This window comes from Glycine max, chromosome 13 (genome assembly GCF_000004515.6).
Source record: "Glycine max cultivar Williams 82 chromosome 13, Glycine_max_v4.0, whole genome shotgun sequence".
Lineage (NCBI taxonomy): Eukaryota > Viridiplantae > Streptophyta > Magnoliopsida > Fabales > Fabaceae > Glycine > Glycine max.
The window spans coordinates 17751361-17770832 of NC_038249.2; the positions used below are offsets into that span (position 1 = coordinate 17751361).

The following is a 19472-nucleotide window of genomic DNA, read 5'->3' on the forward strand; positions in this document are numbered from 1 at the left end:
CAAGAAGGAAGACATTGATCATAAAGAGACTTTCTCTCTGATTTCTTAGAAAGACTTTCTTAGGACTATAATGACATTGTAAATCATTTTGATAATTTTTTTGCATAGATGGATGTAAAGATTACGTTTCTAAATGGAAACATTGATGAAACAATTTATATGGTGCAACCAGAAAACCTTGTTTAAGATGATCTAAAGTCTATGGTATACAAACAAAAGAAATTTATTTATGCTTTTAAACAAGTCTCTCATCTATGGTATTACACAATTCATCAAGATTACTTCTTATGGTGTTGAGGTAAATTTGATTGATGATTGCATATACTAAAAGTTCAGTGAGAGTAAATTTCATGGTATTATATATTGATGACATCCTACTAGCATCATACGATTTATTGTTACAAAACAGTTATATTGTAATTTATCATGTATTCTTAAGTTTATTTTTTATTGTCCTGAAATAATTTTAGTGGAAGTCCTAAGGTGATATATGAGTAATCTTGGTATACAACATTAGAAAGTAGTAAGTCGCATAATGTGTTAATTGAAGAGAACAAGAAACTGCATGTTTTCATATCGAAAGTATAGAATTTTAGAGATCATTGGGTATTCTGACTTCGACTTTTACGAAATATCTTAATAGCAATCAGTAATCACTCCACATAAGGATTCTCATTTAACCATATTGGTGGAGTTAATATTTTTTTCTATGAGACATCATACTAGAATTTATGATTGCTAAATTATTGTGACTAGCTTTCCTATTGTTGTCAACATTAAGAAGCCATCGGATGTTTATTGGGACAATATCTTAGTGGTCTTATTAAGGATTCAACCAAGTAAAAGTTGGTTGATATAAAGTATTTGGTTGTTAAGTAAATAATTTAGAAAATACAGATTTGTATAGAACATATAGGGACTCATTACATGCTAGCTGATCCACTTACTAAAGGTTTGACACTTAAAATTTAGTGAAGGTCTTGCTTATGTTCTATATCTCTTAGTTTACAAACATTTTGTTTTTGGATTTTCTACAGAAATATAATTGAAGTTTATCATTTCATTATAAACTTATTTTGTTTGCAATATTTATGTTTTGTTTGGATTGATCTCTATATAGAATAAAGTTTGGACTAATTGGAAATAGGCATGACTGAGATCACATTGCATGTAATTTCTATGCTGCTTATCCATATTGACCTATGTCATTGAGTGTATTGAGGTGGTGGTTATTGGGGTCTAGTTATAATTGTTGTAGTGACGAAAGTCGTAGTGTTTCCATTATTGATACATGAGATATACCAAATTGTTAAGGTGAAAGTCTAAAGGTAAATAGCGTACGGATGCATGCTTAAGGATTTTGATATAATTGTTACAATATGTAGTCCAAGTGGGAGATTGTTGGAATTTTCTATTCCAATAATTAATGTGTGCTAATATTATAAGATAATTATATTAGCTATTTATCAATAGTGGGCTTTATTTTATGTGATCAAATTAAGTGAACCCGTTAGATAAAAGAGGCTCTGGTTGAGGAAGAACCATGAAACCACTGGTTATGCTATTAGCCGGTTATCCGTTGTCTCTACAACATTCTGTAATAGATCCTAAGAAGAGTACATAGATAAGAAATCACTTACGGATTCCGATTCCGTTGTGTTTGTTTGATCAATCATTATGGATCCAGGTATTTCTAAAACTCTTCTTGATAATCTAACATAATGTGTTCTAGGTGGTTATTGGTATTATATAAGGATCCCCTAAAATTCCAACATTTCAAACCTACTGTAGTATGTAAGAGATGTCTTGATCCTCTTTACCTTGGCCTCTAAAAAATCAGTCTTCATAAACTACACATCTAAGTCATTTTTCCTTTCATTTATGTTTGACTATTTATTAACTAAACCTTGCAAGCATGGGTTTTCCTCCATTATGGTTATTGAGTTAGTAATTTTCTTCTCAATTAGTTTGGATAACTCTGAGGGATAACTCCAGGGTATCTTTGGTATTATATGAGGACAAGCCTCAAGATCAAAAGGAAGTGAGCCATACACCTGCACTTTCCTGTCTAGACAGTAAAGAAAGAAAATGTTAAATTTGTGCAATGGGAAATGTACGTTGTGTTATTCCCAATATTAGTCACCTACACATGCATATTCCCACACAAAACATATATATTTGAGTTGTTAGTTTCTAGAAGTGCCTTGCGCAAAAAAATCTTTCCATCAAGTTGAAGTCATAAAATTGAAAATGTATTAAGAAAATAGTGAGTGAAAAGGGATGGGAGGAAAAATCTTCAATTTTTACTACAAGACTAGTTAAAAAAAGGGGGCACACTACTCCTACCTAGTAAAGTTTGGGGAGGCTACATGTACATGGAGAGGTTGCTTTTTGGGTTTGATTCATTCTATTCCGGCATAAGTTAGATAGGACTACTAAGGGTGACAAAGCTTTCCTTGTCAAGTTTTATTGCATTTGCATTTCAAGGATTTGAACTCGTGACAACCAGTCAAGTTTGGACAACCTCTTGCCAGTAATGGAGAGGCTATTTTCTAGGATTTGAATCAGAGACCTCCAAGTTACAAGGTAGCAACCTTACTGTGCCAATGCTTGCTTTCCAAGAAGACTTATCAATGGTGTAGAAAATACTAACACATAATAGTGTATATGCTCAACATGAAAACTGGTGAGGGCACATCTTGATGCTAATTGAAAAATAACCATCATGGAAAATTCAAGGAAGACAATTTCTATAAACGTCAGAAGTAGTTTGTTCAAAGACAATGAATAAATAAATAAATAATAGTGCAACTGATATTGATTTCCTTCTAGTCTGATTACTCACAATTACAAAACAGCTCATCCTTATCTCTCTTGATAGAAGTATTTTGATCTAGCTTTTCTAACCTTTTAAATATTTCTCCTAAATTAATCAATAAATAATATGACGATATGTTTTCTTTTTTGTGTACATGCCACAAGGTATTTCCAACACAAATGAAAAAAAAAAGTAGGCCTTAAAAAGAGAGCAATCAAAGCACACAATAATAAGCCCAAATTTGAACTATGGTTTTAAGTCATAAACATCAACACATGCAACAAACGTAATTGCTATGTAAGTGTAACACACCTATTTTATATTTTTTACTCTGGAACCAGAACTGAAGCTGCATAATGGTTTTACGAATATCTCCATCACAAGACTGGATAAATTTTTTCAGTAAAAGAGGATTATTGTTGAGTTCTTCTGTGACACAAACCTGCAGGTCATCCATAGAAGACGTATAAATTTCAGTTTCAATTTTCCCTTCTGAGGGGTTGGAAATCCTAAAGCACATACCATGTACATATGACTAAGTAACTCATCTAGCAATGGCAATGAGAAAGAAACATGTAGTCTAGCAAAACTATCTGGTAGGCCACCGTTATTACCAATTTGAAAAAATGACATTGTCATAAATATGAACACATTGATAAAAGCTATATGTTGAGCAATGATGCATTATTGTAACAAGTCATCTCACTATTACTGGTCAATATAATTGGCCCTTTTGCTGTCTCAGAAATGTGTTGTATGGCAGCGATACATCCGCGGTCTTCAAGAAAAAGCATGTCCACATCCTCAACTAGAATTAAAGTTTGGACACTGCCACATGTAAATACATTACTTTTTCCATGTAACCTTGGAGATATTCCACCATGACTACGGGCTTCATCATTGGAAATGGTTATCATTTCAATCACCCATCATCCATCTCCTCAGCTGCTATACCATTAGGCTAAGCTGGACCTGGAAGCAACTTCTTAGTTTTCTTATGTGGACTCTCAGTGTGATCAAATAGCCTAAAAGGGAAGCACCATATAAGATATATTACCACAGAACAACTTGACAGAAAGGCTTCTTACATGAGTAACTTGATTCTATTAAACTAAGATTGAAAAGGAAAACCATGTAATGAAGAAATTCAATATTAAATTCCATACTCTCGTTTTCCTCTTACACCTATTCATTTGATTTTCTATCTCAATGAAGAATAATTTAGGAGCCCATCCTGCACTCCAGCCCACATTACAAGGTTATTGCTCAAGAGTTAAGACATCTAGGGACTTTAACAACGCTTCTTAATAGTTTGCTCGTGACTTTACTATACTGGACATCTAAAATTTTGTTAGGATCCCATTGCAATGTATGGGACTTGAGTCTCACAATGGAAGTATGGGATTCTAGTTTGGGGTTTTTAATCCCTTGCACTCTCCAACTAGAATGACTAACTTATGTAGTATGGTTCTCCCAAGTTTTTTATCAATTAGTGTCAAAGCTACCGGGCTACCACCATGTCTCTTATCTGCAAACAAGTGGTGACACTGGCAATTGCGATGTCTGCCCGAGAGTAGTTAAAGGGCTAGTGCACAGCCATCCTGAATGGGTGTTGGGGCTACAGAGCATGGTGCGATGTTAGGATCCAAATCCAATTGCATATAGTATGAAATTCTAGTGGAGGGTTCGTAAGGCTTTGGGCTCTCCAACTACAATGACTAGGTTTTGTGGTGTGGTTCTCAAAAGATTTCTTTCAAATTTGCTTTTCTCTTTAATTGGATAATCATCTTACTAGAGCTTGAAAGAATCAAACTGCTAATTTAAAGACAACATTGAATTACTTGATTTTGCAGCAACTACTAACACAACGCTTTATCCAGCATATAGTATTGTTTAGTCTATGGAATTTCCTCAAGGGCATCTATATTCCCATGTAAATTTAAATGAAGTGTTGATTACCTGTGAAAGAAAAAATGCTCTTTCTTAGACAAAAGTAACACTCAAATAAGTCAACAAAATATTGAAGGAAAGTGAAAGCACATGTATAAGGTAAATGGTCAGATAAAATAACATAGCAACATATTTTTTCAGTCACAGCAGTTCTTAGCAAGCAAGCATTGACAAGACAAATTAATAAACCTTTTGAACTTTCTGTGATTTGATTCAAGAGTCAATCCAAAATTTTGCTTGACAGCAGCCCCGTTTCAACAATCTGATGCATTGATCTGTTAAGACATGCACAATAAACTTTGATATTTTTTTTATCAAATTCATAAACAAAATTACAGATATATTAAAACGAAGCAAGGACAAAGTTTTAACAAGTAACAACTAGAAGATATTACAAAAAGCTGGTCACAGGAGTGTGGGGATACAACCCGCATCTATTTCTTAAATACTTCCTATAGGAAACCAGGCTATTATAAGGGCAAGACAATAATTGTTTCCAACACTACTATTATTATGCCTTTAGGAAAGGATACTGTTGTGCTGTCAAGAAAGTAGGTGAAGGGAGAAGGCTCCATATGTCTCTCTGGTTATTGGTCCTCTAATTTGTGAAAGGAATCAGTGGTGTTAGGTGGAGATGCACATTGGCATATGGGAAATTCTATTCTTTGGCAGTTACTAACTTACAACATCTGGTCACATCAGCAATGCTAGCAATTGTTAAAATTGCATATTATTCTGTTATTTATGATTAGATAGAAATGAGTGATTTAGTCCTTATTACTTATTATTGGATTGATTCTATGTAATCAATGTTGATCCTATTTGCTCATTATAAATAAAGGCTTAATGTGATCATCCTTGAAACATAACATTTAAAGTAAAATATCGTTATATGATATCATAGCTTAAAAGATGTGGTCATCTAAAAAAAAGTTTCGTCGGGAAGAGGAAACAGGTCACTGGAAAAGAGGGCAAAGCAGAAAGGTCCATCGGGGACACGATTTTCGATATTCCTCTGTCAGAATAACCTAAACTCTAATATCATGTAACAGTGTTTAACTATTGTGTTGTATGTCAATGTAGACCACACCTCATGTTATTTATAATATAGAAAAGGGAATCAGTATTGATTACAAGATAAATCAATTAGTGAGTAATAGGAAACAAAATATTAATATCAAAATATAATCTGTGATATTATTCTTGATATTATATTTATTATTAGAATATTCTATTTTCTATTAATCACTAATTGATTAATCTTGTAATCAATATTGATTCCCTTTTCTATATTATAAATAGCATGATGTGTGGTCTATATTGACACACAACACAACAACTAAACATTGTTACATGATATTAGAGCTTAGGTTATTCCGTTTTCCAATGCCTTCTTTTACCACCTGCAGCGAATTTTCCAATGACTCTCTGATTGTTACCTTACTCGTCCGGTGCACCATTTGCCAATCTACATAGACCTTGTCAGCACCTCACCATCGGAGTTGACATGCACTTCCATGCGCTTCTTTTCCATAAAGCCAAATAGCGCACTTGAACAGAGCAACCGACGTTCGTTCAGGTCGCACTTTGCGTTGTTTTTGTGGCTATTCCTTTCTAACCCTGTTTTCCTTTGTTTTCTCTTTTTCGTGCAGCCCCTCTTCGTGGTGAACAATACCATGCGACTGCCCTTTGATTGATAGACTTTCCGATGCCTTTTCATTGGAGCTTACCTTCGACCACTGTCACCCATCGCTGAAGACCAACATGCTGTCTACATGCACAGGAAACTCCAAATACTGCCCCACAAGACCCTATGCAGGGCCTTGGTGCGTGAAGTTCACGCACACAACACGTGACGCATCTCCGGCCAATGTCACATTGGTCTTCTCTCCCTCCACCTCAAGCCATCCCTGGTGGACCTTTATGCTTTTTTTTCCACATGTGAACAGTGCCCATCACCATCACCGAAGATTGTCATGCCATTCACGTGCACAACCAACTCAAAACACCATCACGTGCGACCCCATGCAGGGCCTTGGTGCATGAAGTTCACACATATGATGCGTGACCCGTTTCTAGCGAATTTCCTTTAGTTTCTATCGGGTTGATCACATTTATAACAAGTTCGATTCATATGACATAATACTAGGGCTTGAGGGAGAGTGTTAGTATTACATATTATTGGGAAAAACACCTAAGTCCCACATTGGCTAGAGATAGAGCCGGGAAACCCTCACCTCTTGAGTTAGCTTTTGGGGTTGAGTTAGGCCTCTCACATTATACACTCTAAGATGGTATCAGAGCCTATCCCAGATCCATTCAAAGGGTCACCCACCATTGTTGTTCATGCACCAAGCTCAAGAAGTGTTAGGCGTGAGGGGGTGTATTGGGAAAAACACCCAAGTCCCACATTGGCTAGAGATAGAGCCGGGCAACCCTCACCTCTTGAGCTAGCTTTTGGGGTTGAGTTAAGCCTCTCACATTATACACTCTAAGACATATTATGTTGTTTATGATTAGATAGTAATTAGTGATTTAGTCCTTATTACTCTTTATTGGATTGATCTCATGTAATCAATATTGATCCTATTTACTCATTATAAATAAAGGCTTAATGTGATCATCCTTGAAACACAACATTTATAGTGTTATAGCAATCAACACAAATCTGATGGGAAAGAGATAAATGCTGAAGCATTTTCTACAGTTGTGGGCTGTCTAGAGTTTTCTCTATTATGCACAAAGACAGGATAGATAAAGTGAAATTAAACAATGTTGTTAACAATGTCGGCATAATTCAGGATTTAAATTGACTCCATTGAAGAGATTGAAGAAGATTCTCTATTTGCAGGTACAGGTGGGCAGAGTTTATATAAAGATGATCTTGGTTCCTTTATAAAGACAATGAAGGTCTGTTTCTGGATGTTCAGGCAGAGTGTTTTGACATTGATGGTAACTTACAAGGAGTGAAAAGATTACTTTCAACAAGAAAGTGCAAAGGTTGTTGAAACTTTGTTTGGGTTTTCAAATTTCCAGAAAGGGCAAGGTAAATTTTGAAGATGATGAAGGTCTACTTCTGGATGGTTCAAGAGAAAAAATTGATCAATAGAATGTTGAGGAAGAGTGTTTGTACATTGATGCTATCTTACAAGGAGTGAAGGAGCTTTTTCTACAACAAAATTTTCAAATTCATGATACAAAATTTTCAAATTCATGATACTTTAAGTTGAGGCTGCCGGGACCGCATAGAAGAGAATAGTATCCTAGAAGGTCGTTCTTTCAGTGTGTGTGTGTGTGTGGGTTTAATTACCTATTTAATCCCTATAGTTTCTAAACTTATTTATTTTAATTCTTATAATTATAAGTGGATTTTTAGTCTCTGAAGTTTACATTTTAATTTCTAAAAGGTTCTTTCGGTTAAAATTTTTTAACTACAGAGTTAAAAAATATTAACGGAATGGACCTTTTAGGAATTAAAATGGAAACTTCAAGATTAAAAAATTCACTTATTAATTATAAGAACTAAAATAAATAAGTTTAAAAACTATTGGGATTAAATAGGTAATTAAATCTTATTTTTATTTGAAAAATGAAAATAAAATAAAATCAGGACAACCAGTCCAACGAGACAACTAGTTGGAACTTGAAAACTCAATTATCTTGGTACCATGAACACTCCAACTCCTCTTTTCTTTTTTAATAACTTTCCCTTTCCCTACAACTCATGTTTCATTCTTGCTCTCATCCTTTATCACTCCCTCATGCATATCTTCTTCCTGAAAACATTGTTTGAATAGGAAGATCACATTATATATACTACCATGTTGGCTAAATCAATAATTCCTTTTTGAGAACCAAAGCAAACTTCATTTCTCAAGTAGAAAGCATCTTCATTCACCTTTCTTTTCCTCTAGTTTCACCAAAGAATATTTTACACTCCACCTACCAATAACTCATGTTTGTTTAAGCTTTTCTTGGTGTCCCCCACTCTCAAATTTTCAATTCTTCATACATAAGGAGTGGTGTGGTGTGCATGGAATAGTGAAAGCCATTGCCACACAATGCCAAATCAAAACCCTATTTTGCATTGCACCTTCCTCTTATTACTCTTGCATCTTCTACTGAATGCATCTCCAATGAGATGCAAATCAACTATAGAGCCATGCTCCAACTATGATTCATGCAATGCTCTTCTTGGCTACACACTTTACACTGACCTCAAGGCCTCTGAGGTTGCTTCTCTCTTTCAAATAGACCCTATTGCACTTCTCACTGCCAATGCCATTGACATCTCTTACCCTGATGTAGAGCACCACATTCTCCCTTCCAAGCTCTTCCTCAAAGTCCCTATCACCCGTTCTTGTGTTGATGGTATTAGAAAATCAATGTCTACTCATTATAGGACTAGACCTTCCGATACTCTCTCTTCCATTGCAAATTCAATATATGGGGGTTTGGTGTCCCCTGATCAGCTTAGGGAGGCTAATTCCATAGGTGATGATCCTTCAGTGCTTGATGTGGGTCTGAACCTTGTGGTGCCACTTCCATGCACTTGCTTCAATGAGAGTGATAACTCTTTGCCTTCAATTTACCTTTCCTATGTGGTTCAGCCAATTGATACATTGGCTGCAATTGCAGCTAGATATTTCACCACTTTTACTGATTTGATGAATGTCAATGACATGGGGACTACAGCTATCTCTGATGGTGACATTCTTGTTGTTCCAATACCTGGTAATTTCTGGTTTTCTTTCTACTCGAGGGAAAAGGGTTTCACCTTGTAGGGGAAGTGAGGGCATGTTTAATTTGAGAAGTTGTTTTACTTTTTCTTTGCCATTTGATGTTATCATATTTTAAACTTTTTTTTCATAGTTAAAGATTGATACAAAGAAAACTATATAATTTTTTTATATGAAAACAAGGTATGAAAATTGAAAATATTTTCTCAAACTACACGGCCTAATCTTCTTTGTATGTTTGGTTGTGTTACGTTATGTATGATGAGTAAACCTTCTGGCCTAATATTTCAATGCTATTGATGCCTGTTCAGGTTTAAGTTTGTGATTTTTGTGTTTTTCAAGTTTTCACATTGATTATTTTTTGGCGCAAGGTCTATGATTCCATCACTGAAGTAGGGATAATGATTCTGTTTGTGCTACCTTTCATAGAAATTCTACTGCATAAATGAGTCACTAATCTTGTTCTCTTGTTACAGCTTGTGCATCAAATTTTCCAAAATATGCTTCTGATTATGGCTTACTTGTCCCTAACGGAAGCTACACCATATTACTGCTGGTCACTGTGTGCAGTGTAGCTGTGGACCACAAGATTTGAAGTACTAACTAAGCAACTTTTCTTTTCCTGTTACAATTTGTTCCTTCTCCCATTTTTAAGTAAATGTACATTCTTATTGCTAAGAGAATAATGATCTATTACTAACATGTTCATTTGGGTTTGTCGCTCTACCTGCAGTTTATACTGTATGCCCTCTTCTCTAGCTGTCTCTTGCTCCAGCATGCGATGCAAAAACAGCAATCTTATGCTTGGGAATGTTACTGTGCAACGAAGTAGTTCTGGTTGCAATGTTACGTCTTGCAATTATGATGGTTTTGTTAGTGGCACCACAATAACATCGTATGTTTATCCTCTATGGACCTTCTTATGTGATTGGGATATTTCTATCATATATTTTTCTGGTTAATCTTAAGTTCATTGAATCTTTATTGCCACCTTGCAGGTTGTCCCCATCTCTTCAGCCTCGTTGTCCAGGTAAGAGTTTAGCATCAAGTTTTTGTATATTTAAACTACAAATGTATTGTGAAATTTCATTATTTTTTTTCACTTGTAAAAGTTGTATCGTTGTAATCCACTATAATAAACCTTATTTTGGTGGATTAAGCTCCTCTAGAGGGTAAAGTGAGAGATTTGTTGATGATAAAATCAACTGTTAATATTATGTGCACAATCACATACATAGCAAATCATTTTTTTATCGACAAATGTTAATCATTAGTTTGTTAACTTTTGTTAGCGGGAGGGATCAATTAATGTGTTGATAACTTAAAATATCAAATTTTATTTTCTTTATTAACATCTAGAATTATTTATTTTACCCTTACTTTGGAGGAGCCAAATCCTTTTCTAATCTATCATAAAAAAAATTTACTTGAGTTTTTTCTTTTTATGGGGAGGGGGGTTATTTTCTGCTTGTGATGGTCTATTTTCTGACAAGTTAGATCACACTAGACGGATAAATTCAATCCTTCTAGAAAATGCCTTAATTATTGTTAGATGATTCGTTAAATGTGTGAAACTTTAAGATATTAGAGCCACAATGAACTATATTCAGTCTTGATGATTTTTTCCATGAGCTATCTCATGACCATCATATTGTATGTGAATTAAACCTCTTGAGTTTAGTTGCAAAATCAAGGTGGGTTAGATTTGGTATCATGTAAGTTGATAATGCAGATTAAAGTATCGATTTCAGGTAGCAATAGCTGGGAAGATCCTAGTTTCAATTCCTGTTGCCCCCCCATAACACAAAAAAATGATGACAAGTTTACTGAACTGATACTGTAAGTCCTAATTTATGACATCCCTTCTGAATATATTTGAAATAATGCTGCAGGACTGCAGCGATTCCATCCACTTATAGCACCACCTACATCTGTTATAAGGGAATCGGAATTTGCCTTTACACCATCACTATCACCATCACAGTCATCGCAATCACAAGAAACCGGTCTAACAGCTCCTAAGTCTTCGGTCATGCCTGCAACCAGATCATTTCCAGGATTCTCACCTGCAAATGGCCCTGTTAGTAGGATTGCTTCCGGTGCTTCTGCTACTCCCTCCTTGGCAAATCCGATGCTTGTTTTGAGATTTGCATTTATGTTATTGCTTGTAAAGTTGTTGATCCCTTTGGCTTTGTAATCTTCTCAATTTTCTGGTGGTTCTTGTTCTTTCCCATTGCTTTGTCATAGACTCATAGGTTCCCCCCTTTTCTGTTATTGTCGATGTGTGTAATCTTTAAAACCATGGGATCTCAGGTTTCATCAAACACTTGGCCTTTTATTATTTGGTGCTTCAATGTAATATTTGGTCCTCTGTGCAAGTAAGGGTTAGTTATTCAAGGGATAATCTATTGTCAATCACTTTTGAAGGTCCTAACTAACAACAATAATGCTGGCTACGTTGCCTTATGACCCAAGTATTTCTGTGTGTTTCTCAAGTGACTCCTATCTCCTGGGATATGTAGATAACAATTACGGCCTAAACTAACATGATTGCTATTTGGAAATAAAGTCACCAAATTCATGAGTGAGAAAAACAAAAAGAACAGTGGGTGAAAAAAATTAGGATCACTAAAGATTTGTTTTTTAAAATTCAAATACGTCTAACATTGTCTCATTTGGTCCAATATTTGTCACACTTTATAACATCTACAATACAATACTGATAACTTTATGTTCACACCCAAAACTTAATCACATGAATCATGGGGATAACTTCTCTAATAAAATGATTGTTGCCTTCCATGTATCATATTGTGATCACTCTTAGCAAAAACAACAATTTAATTCAATGAAAATATTCAATATCTATTATTGAGTCCAATTTTCATGTATTTCTAAATGATGAAATGATGTAATACATCGACTAAATCACACTAAAATGAGAATAATCCAAAGATTGTGCATGTATGAAATGTGAATCATGTAGGTTTTGACGATGTCAAAAGAATTTACTTGATGAAAGCACACATTGTTTCAAGTCAACAAACAAGATCAAGAAAATCACAGATAAGGACTTAGTTAAATAGTTAAAATAATCTCATTTTTTATTGCAAAAGTTTGGTCTCAAAGTCCTTTATCAAGCTTAATCAATTCAAAAGTAAGATATTTTTGAACTGGTAATCGATTACCAGAGCGTGTAATCGATTACCAAAGAGATTATGAACACGTCATGTTTTAAATTTTGAACTTATTTGAATTTTGACCTATGTAATCGATTACCAGAATCCTGTAAATGATTACCAGTGAAGAGATTTCACAAAAACTTTAAAAAGACATGACTCTTTAGAAATATAACAGTGTAATCGATTACCAGAAACCTGTAATCGATTACTAGTGAGAAAATTTCAGAAAAACTTTTTGAAAAGACACATCTCTTAAAACTATTTTGAAAAGGTACAATGGGCCTATATATATATATATATATATATATATATATGCTTGACTTCGAAAAGATGGAGAAAGATTATTCAGAGAACTTAATTGTCAAATTCTCTCTAAACAACTATGGTCAAACACTTGTAAATCTATTGAGAATTCTTCTAGGATCTTCAATTTGTATCATCTACTCTAAAAGAGAGAAATAAATCTATTCATTTCTTTTAAAACTTAGTTGTAATCAAGAGACTGTTTGTCTCTTGGCGTGTGAGAATCTTGAACACAAGGGTGATGGATCTCAAGGTGAGTTCAAAGACTGTAAAGGATTTATAGAGACAGTGAAAAATCTCAAGTGGGTTACTTGAGGACTGGACGTAGGCACGGGAAGTGGCCGAACAAGTATAAGTCGAGTTTGCAGTTCTCTTTTCCCTTATTGCATTTATTTTATTGCAACTGATTTTGTCTTGCATGTTTAAAGAACATTGATTAATCTAATTATTGCTTCTTCTTCTTCATTCTGAGCCTATCATATATCATTCAAAAAGGGGATTAAAATTTGTTAGTGGAAAAATTTTGAAACTTAATTCACCTCCCCCCTCCCCCCTCTTAAGTTATTGAGGTCACTTGTCAAACATGAAATTGTACAGTTAAAATGCATATACTTTTCGGTAGCCTATCACTTAAGAACTCTATAGTTATGTGTGTTTGGCTTGAAATAATTATAAGATGAGTGACCTTATGAGAAGTTTCCTAAAAAGCATGTGAGTGAGGACAAAGCACGCTGAAAAGCCTTGTATTGGTTTGTGGGATCAATCATTGATCCTATAAAGCAATTGAAGAGATGTGTTACAAATGATACCAAAGTAGACATCTCTCCCAATACGGTGTGGTTTGAGGACGAATCAGGCGGAAGCTGTTAAACAAGTAATACTCTGAGTGAATCACACTCGAATGATAGTGATCTAGAGGCTATGCAGGTATGAGACTGTGCAACTGAGGATGATTTAAAGGAATTAATCAATACTACCTATACTAACAAGAAGCACCTACTTTTCAGTGGCCTATTACTTAAGAACTCTACAGCTAAGCATGCTTGGCTTAGAGTAGTTATGAGATAGGTGACCTTCTAGGAAGTTTTTTCAGAAAGCTTGTGAGTGAAGAAAAAGCACGTTGAAAAGTCTTGTATTAGTTTATGGGGTCAGTCATTGATCTTGGAAGCAAACAGAGCTGATTGTCAAAATCTCATAAAGGACTACCTATAGAGGATTCTGATTGGTAGAGTATTTTGACCAACTAGGAGTTTAGTGAAATGTCACTATGTGAAGTGTCATAGTGTGAGAGCTTTCGAGAAGTCAATAATCAGGGATGTTATAGATAATACTATGGAATTTTGAATACCATTGGTGGGATTCATGTTTCAATCCATATACAAATTTCTAGAGTTTGCGAACCATGTGAACCCCATCATCGGAGGAAAAACCTTCAGTTGTGTCAAATAAATCTTTTCCTCTAGATCACCATTTAGGAAATCTTTTTTCACATTCACTTGATGTAATTCCAAGTCAAAATTAGCAACTAATGTCATTATTGTGTATAAGGAGTCTTTCATAGACATAAGAGGAAAGGTTTCTCTGTAATCAACTTCTTCCCTTTGAGAGAATCCTTTGGCAACCAATCAAGGCTTTGTATCTCTCAATGTTTCGTAGTGAGTCCTTGGTTTTAAAGACCCACTTGCATAGACAACTCAAGAATATCACAAACATCATTATTTTTCCATAGAATCTAATTCTTCTTTCATAGCATTGTACATAAACTAAGAAAAACAACTATTAATTGCTTGTGAAAATGATTTTGGATCATTTTCAACTCCAAAGTCAAACTCAAATTCTTGTAAATACACTTGATAATCACTAGGAATTATTGATTTCCTCTTTCTAGTTGATCTTCTCAATGCTACATCCACAACATCTATTGTTCACTAAGTTGCTCAACATCTTGTATAGGATGTTGTTCAACTGGACCTCCTAGAGCAGGTTCAATTTGATGTAGAGCTTGAGTTACTTGATTTGGGTGATCGCTACCAAAAACTACTAACTTATACTTGATGTAGGAACTTTGTCTTCACAATGATCTTTCTCAAACCAATGACTTGAGTTAAATCACTTCCACTTGCCACTTCATTCTTAATAAACTTTGCATTTCTTTATTCAACAATTCTAGTGCTATGAGTTGGACAATAATTTTGTAGCCCTTAGACCTTTTCAACATTACCAATGAAATATACACTAATGGTCCTTGGGTCTAACTTCACCTGGGAAAATATGCACATGTTTTAAACTTGGTTTCCAACCTTTCCAAAATTTAAAAGGGGTTTTTGGGACCACCATAGTTGGAACTCAATTTAATATGTACACAACTATCTTGAGAGTTTCACTCCATGGTGAACGAGGAAGTTTGAAATTTCTAAGCATACTCTTTATCATGCTTTGGTTTCTTGTTTCAGCCACAATATTTTGATCTAGTGAGTCAGGCAAGGTGTACTGAGCCTCAATACCATGCTCTTGAGGAAACTTTGCAAAAGGATTAGGTGCTTGTCCATTTTCAGTGTATTTTTCATTAAATTCACAACCTATATTTGACCTCACAATCTTCATTTGTTTTCCACCTTGTTTCTCTATTTTTTTTCTTGAAAACTTTAAAGGCATCCAAAGCTTCATATTTATTATGAAGCAGGTAAAGATACATGTATCGTGAGTAGTCATCTATAAAAAAGATGAAATATTTTTTGCCGTATGAGTCCATATCGAGACAACATATATCAATATGTATAATTTCTAATATTTTTTAACTTCTTTTGGCATTTTTCTTTTTCTTGTTAGTCTGCTTTCCTTTTATGCAGTCTACACAGTGTTAAAGTTATTAAAGTTAAGAGTCTAAGTACTCCATCATTCACCAACCTTTTAATTCTTTCTATGGAGATATGTCCTAGCCTCATATGCCACATTTTCATTCATGATACAACATTTAATACTAGTGTTTTCTTGTGTATCTATCAAACTATTCATAATCGTGTTAGATAAATTAATTTTGAATAAACCATCATTTAACACCATTTCCAAAAACAATAGACTTAAACAATAAATCAAATCCAGACGCGTTAAAATTTGTTGAATAACCCAAAGAAATAAGTCTCAAAACAAAAATTAAATTCCTTGAAAATTCAGTAATATAAAAGACATTATTCAATTCCAAAACAAATCCAAATCCTAAAATAAGTCTACATGTGCTAACAACTACCACATGAGAATGCATCCAATTTTCAGAATAGATGAACCGTTCACCTTCATTTGGCTCCCTCTAGCTTGAGAAGCCCTGCATGGTATTAGAAATATGGATTGTAGATCAAGAGTTAATCCACCTTGTATCATGACAAATATCAACCATATTATATTCAAAATATACAAAAGAAAAAGAATTACCCTTCTTTCCAAGCCAAGCCTTGTACTTATAGCAATCCTTTTTCATGCGTTCTTTCTTACAAAGAAAAAAAGCACCTTAACGCCTGATTTTGACAATAGGAGGAATACACTTCTTTTCATTTTTTCCATTATTTTGAGTCACAGTAAGAGCACATTCACCAATCTCTTAAGCAAGTCTCCCTTCTTCTTAAACACACAAGGTCAGAAGTTCAGTGATTGACCATTTGTCCTTATGTGTATTATATGATATTTTAAAAGGACCATATTATAATGAGAGTGAATTCAGGATCAAGGTTCACCAAGAAAGACTCAAAAATATCAATTTCAAGTGACTTCAACTGAGATGGTATATCCCTTATCTCCATAATGTGTTTCCTCACACCTTTGACTCCAATATGAGCTTCATTGATGACAACCTTGTCATAAGGGTGCTAGCCAAAATAAGAAGTTCATTTATGTCATTGGAGATAATAAAAGATTGGACTGTAATAAGAACCAAACACATAAATAAAAGCTTGTATTTGTATAATAATTCAAAAACCCACGAGTCCAACCCAAATGATTGATATAGTAGTATAAGATCCCGTTACGTTCACATGAGTGAGAACAATCTATTTAGCGGGAGAATTCGTGTTTTATTCTCACCGTGTGTAAAATAATTTCCCTTGAGCCAGCGACAATTACGTACCATAAGTGAGATTAGTCTTTACTCCAATAAATTGAGGATTAGTATGTGACCTAAGACAAAAAAACACACACAAAGTCATCAAAATCTACCAATGGGTGAAGATTTTTTTAACACAAAATAAATTCATATCTAATTTCTTTATGATAAAACTAATAAATCAGCATTATCTCTTAATACTTGTAGGCTACTTAAGAGACAAACTTAATTGTTTTATCCTAATTGATCATAAAAATGTAATAAATTCATGTAGAAAAATTCACTATATTAAGCGCAGCCAATTACAAGTTATCGTATCTAACCATTAAGTGATTCTTATAAATATAAACCCAATATGCATGTTTTGACTACTCCATTTTTTTATACTACACAAAATACAATACGCAGCATAAAGACATCTCATATGAAAAATGACAGAGATAAAATATATTCAAGTATTATACTGTCAAAAAAGATAAGGCTGGAACAAGCTGAATAATTATTTAACATATTATTATAAAACATGATCTACCGTATACAAAAGCAAAAGAGAAACAGAATATACAATTCGGTGTTTGAAAGAAAAAGCTTTCTTAATACTAGGATCTGCACTTTAATAAGAACTTCTCCAGAATCATCACTAACTGTCTTAAAACTATAAATTAGTATAAATGACTCAACTATGTGCTAAGAAAAAAAAATAGTTAGACAAAATAAGTGATACGTATATTAAATATTTGAATATATATATATATATATATATATATTACCTTGAAAATATTTTGGATTAGTTTTTTTATAATAGAAAAAGATGGATAAGACTAAATCAATGCCGATTTTCGAACAATTTTTTACGGGTTCGACCAGTTTTTTTTACCGATTATGAAATATCCTAGTTTTTTAGATGGTGGGTTTTAAAAAATATTATCCCAAAAAATTATTGAATGGTGTAATAGTTGATCAAAATTAACTATATGATTTGATTCTCTCTTTCACATTTTAATTTTTTTTTTGTTTTTCTAATTTGTTTTCAATATATTTGGAAATTAGTTATATTTGATAATCTTTTAACATGTAAATCAGAGTTGATTTTGTTAATATCTATCTACAGTTGAATAATAATTAGGCACGTGTGTAATTGCCAGATGGATATATGGAAGGCACAATTTTAGGAGGAATTGCATGTACATATTCTTGTATATAAACAATGGTCCATTGAGAAATAAAAGTCATCTAAACCATTCTTTTACATGGTATCAGAGCTTATCCTAAATTCCTATGTTTGTTATGCTCTAAACAGGTAGCCTTGAACGTGAGGAATGTATGGTCACTAGATAGAAGGGTGTGTTGAAAGTCCCACATCGAATAAAAATAATGTCAAGATAAACTATATAAGTGTGGATCAATCCTCATTTAAAAGCGAGTTGAGTTAAAAAATTCTTATACTTGAACTCATACTCGCATGAATAATAACTTTAATATCATGTTATTTTTTGTTGGATGCCTAAATGCTTATACATGTAATCGTTACCCACCTTTTAATTAATATGAAATTGATAAATAAATAATATTAATTAAAAATAAGATAATTATTAAATTAAAATCTCGTTAAAAAAAAGATAATCATAATCACAAAACACTATAAAAATTAATCTTATTCAAAGATATTTTACAAAACACAATCTTCTAGCAAATAAGGAACATGATTTTTTTTTTGTGTAAATTAAGAAACATGATTTATCCCTTATTATTATGGGTAAGATTGGATACTAATTTATCTGTATCCTACAAAATATACATTGGAATAAAAAAAGAAGTAAATTTTCTTTTTAAAAAAATAGAAAATAGCTTGCATTCCGGCCCACTTATGATATGTATGAACTGTTGATTCGATAACATGTATAAGCAAAGTTATCGTTTATAAGAATAAAAATATGATTTTCAATAAAAATGACTAGTGTGCTTCCTAATCAATATATATATATATATATATATATATATATATATATATATATATATATATATATATACTTTTAGCAAAAATATATATTTATATATACTACTTAATAATATTCTAAATTTTTTGTGATAAGATTAAATATTATAATCATTTTGTGAATATTATATTATGATTTCTAATTTAACGTGATTATAGATAGCCTCTTAAAATAAATTTATTTTCGCACACAAACTTTAATAAATTAGTAAATAATATATAGTTAAATTCTTAAACTTTTTTTATAGAATTAAATTATTAAACCCGATTACTTATAAACTTTAACTTGATTAATTTATTTTAGGAATTGAAGGTTGTTAACTGAAATAGTTATCAGATTAAAAGTATTTTTAATTAATTTGACTGTAAGATTTTTAATTTTCATCATTGC

The 19472-nt window shown here is 33.2% G+C and overlaps 1 pseudogene; it reads left to right on the forward strand.

The window, feature by feature from the left end:
- The first annotated feature begins 8805 nt into the window (after window positions 1-8805).
- On the forward strand, window positions 8806-11925 carry LOC100777297 (lysM domain-containing GPI-anchored protein 1-like; annotated as a pseudogene).
- Window positions 11926-19472: the final 7547 nt, after the last annotated feature.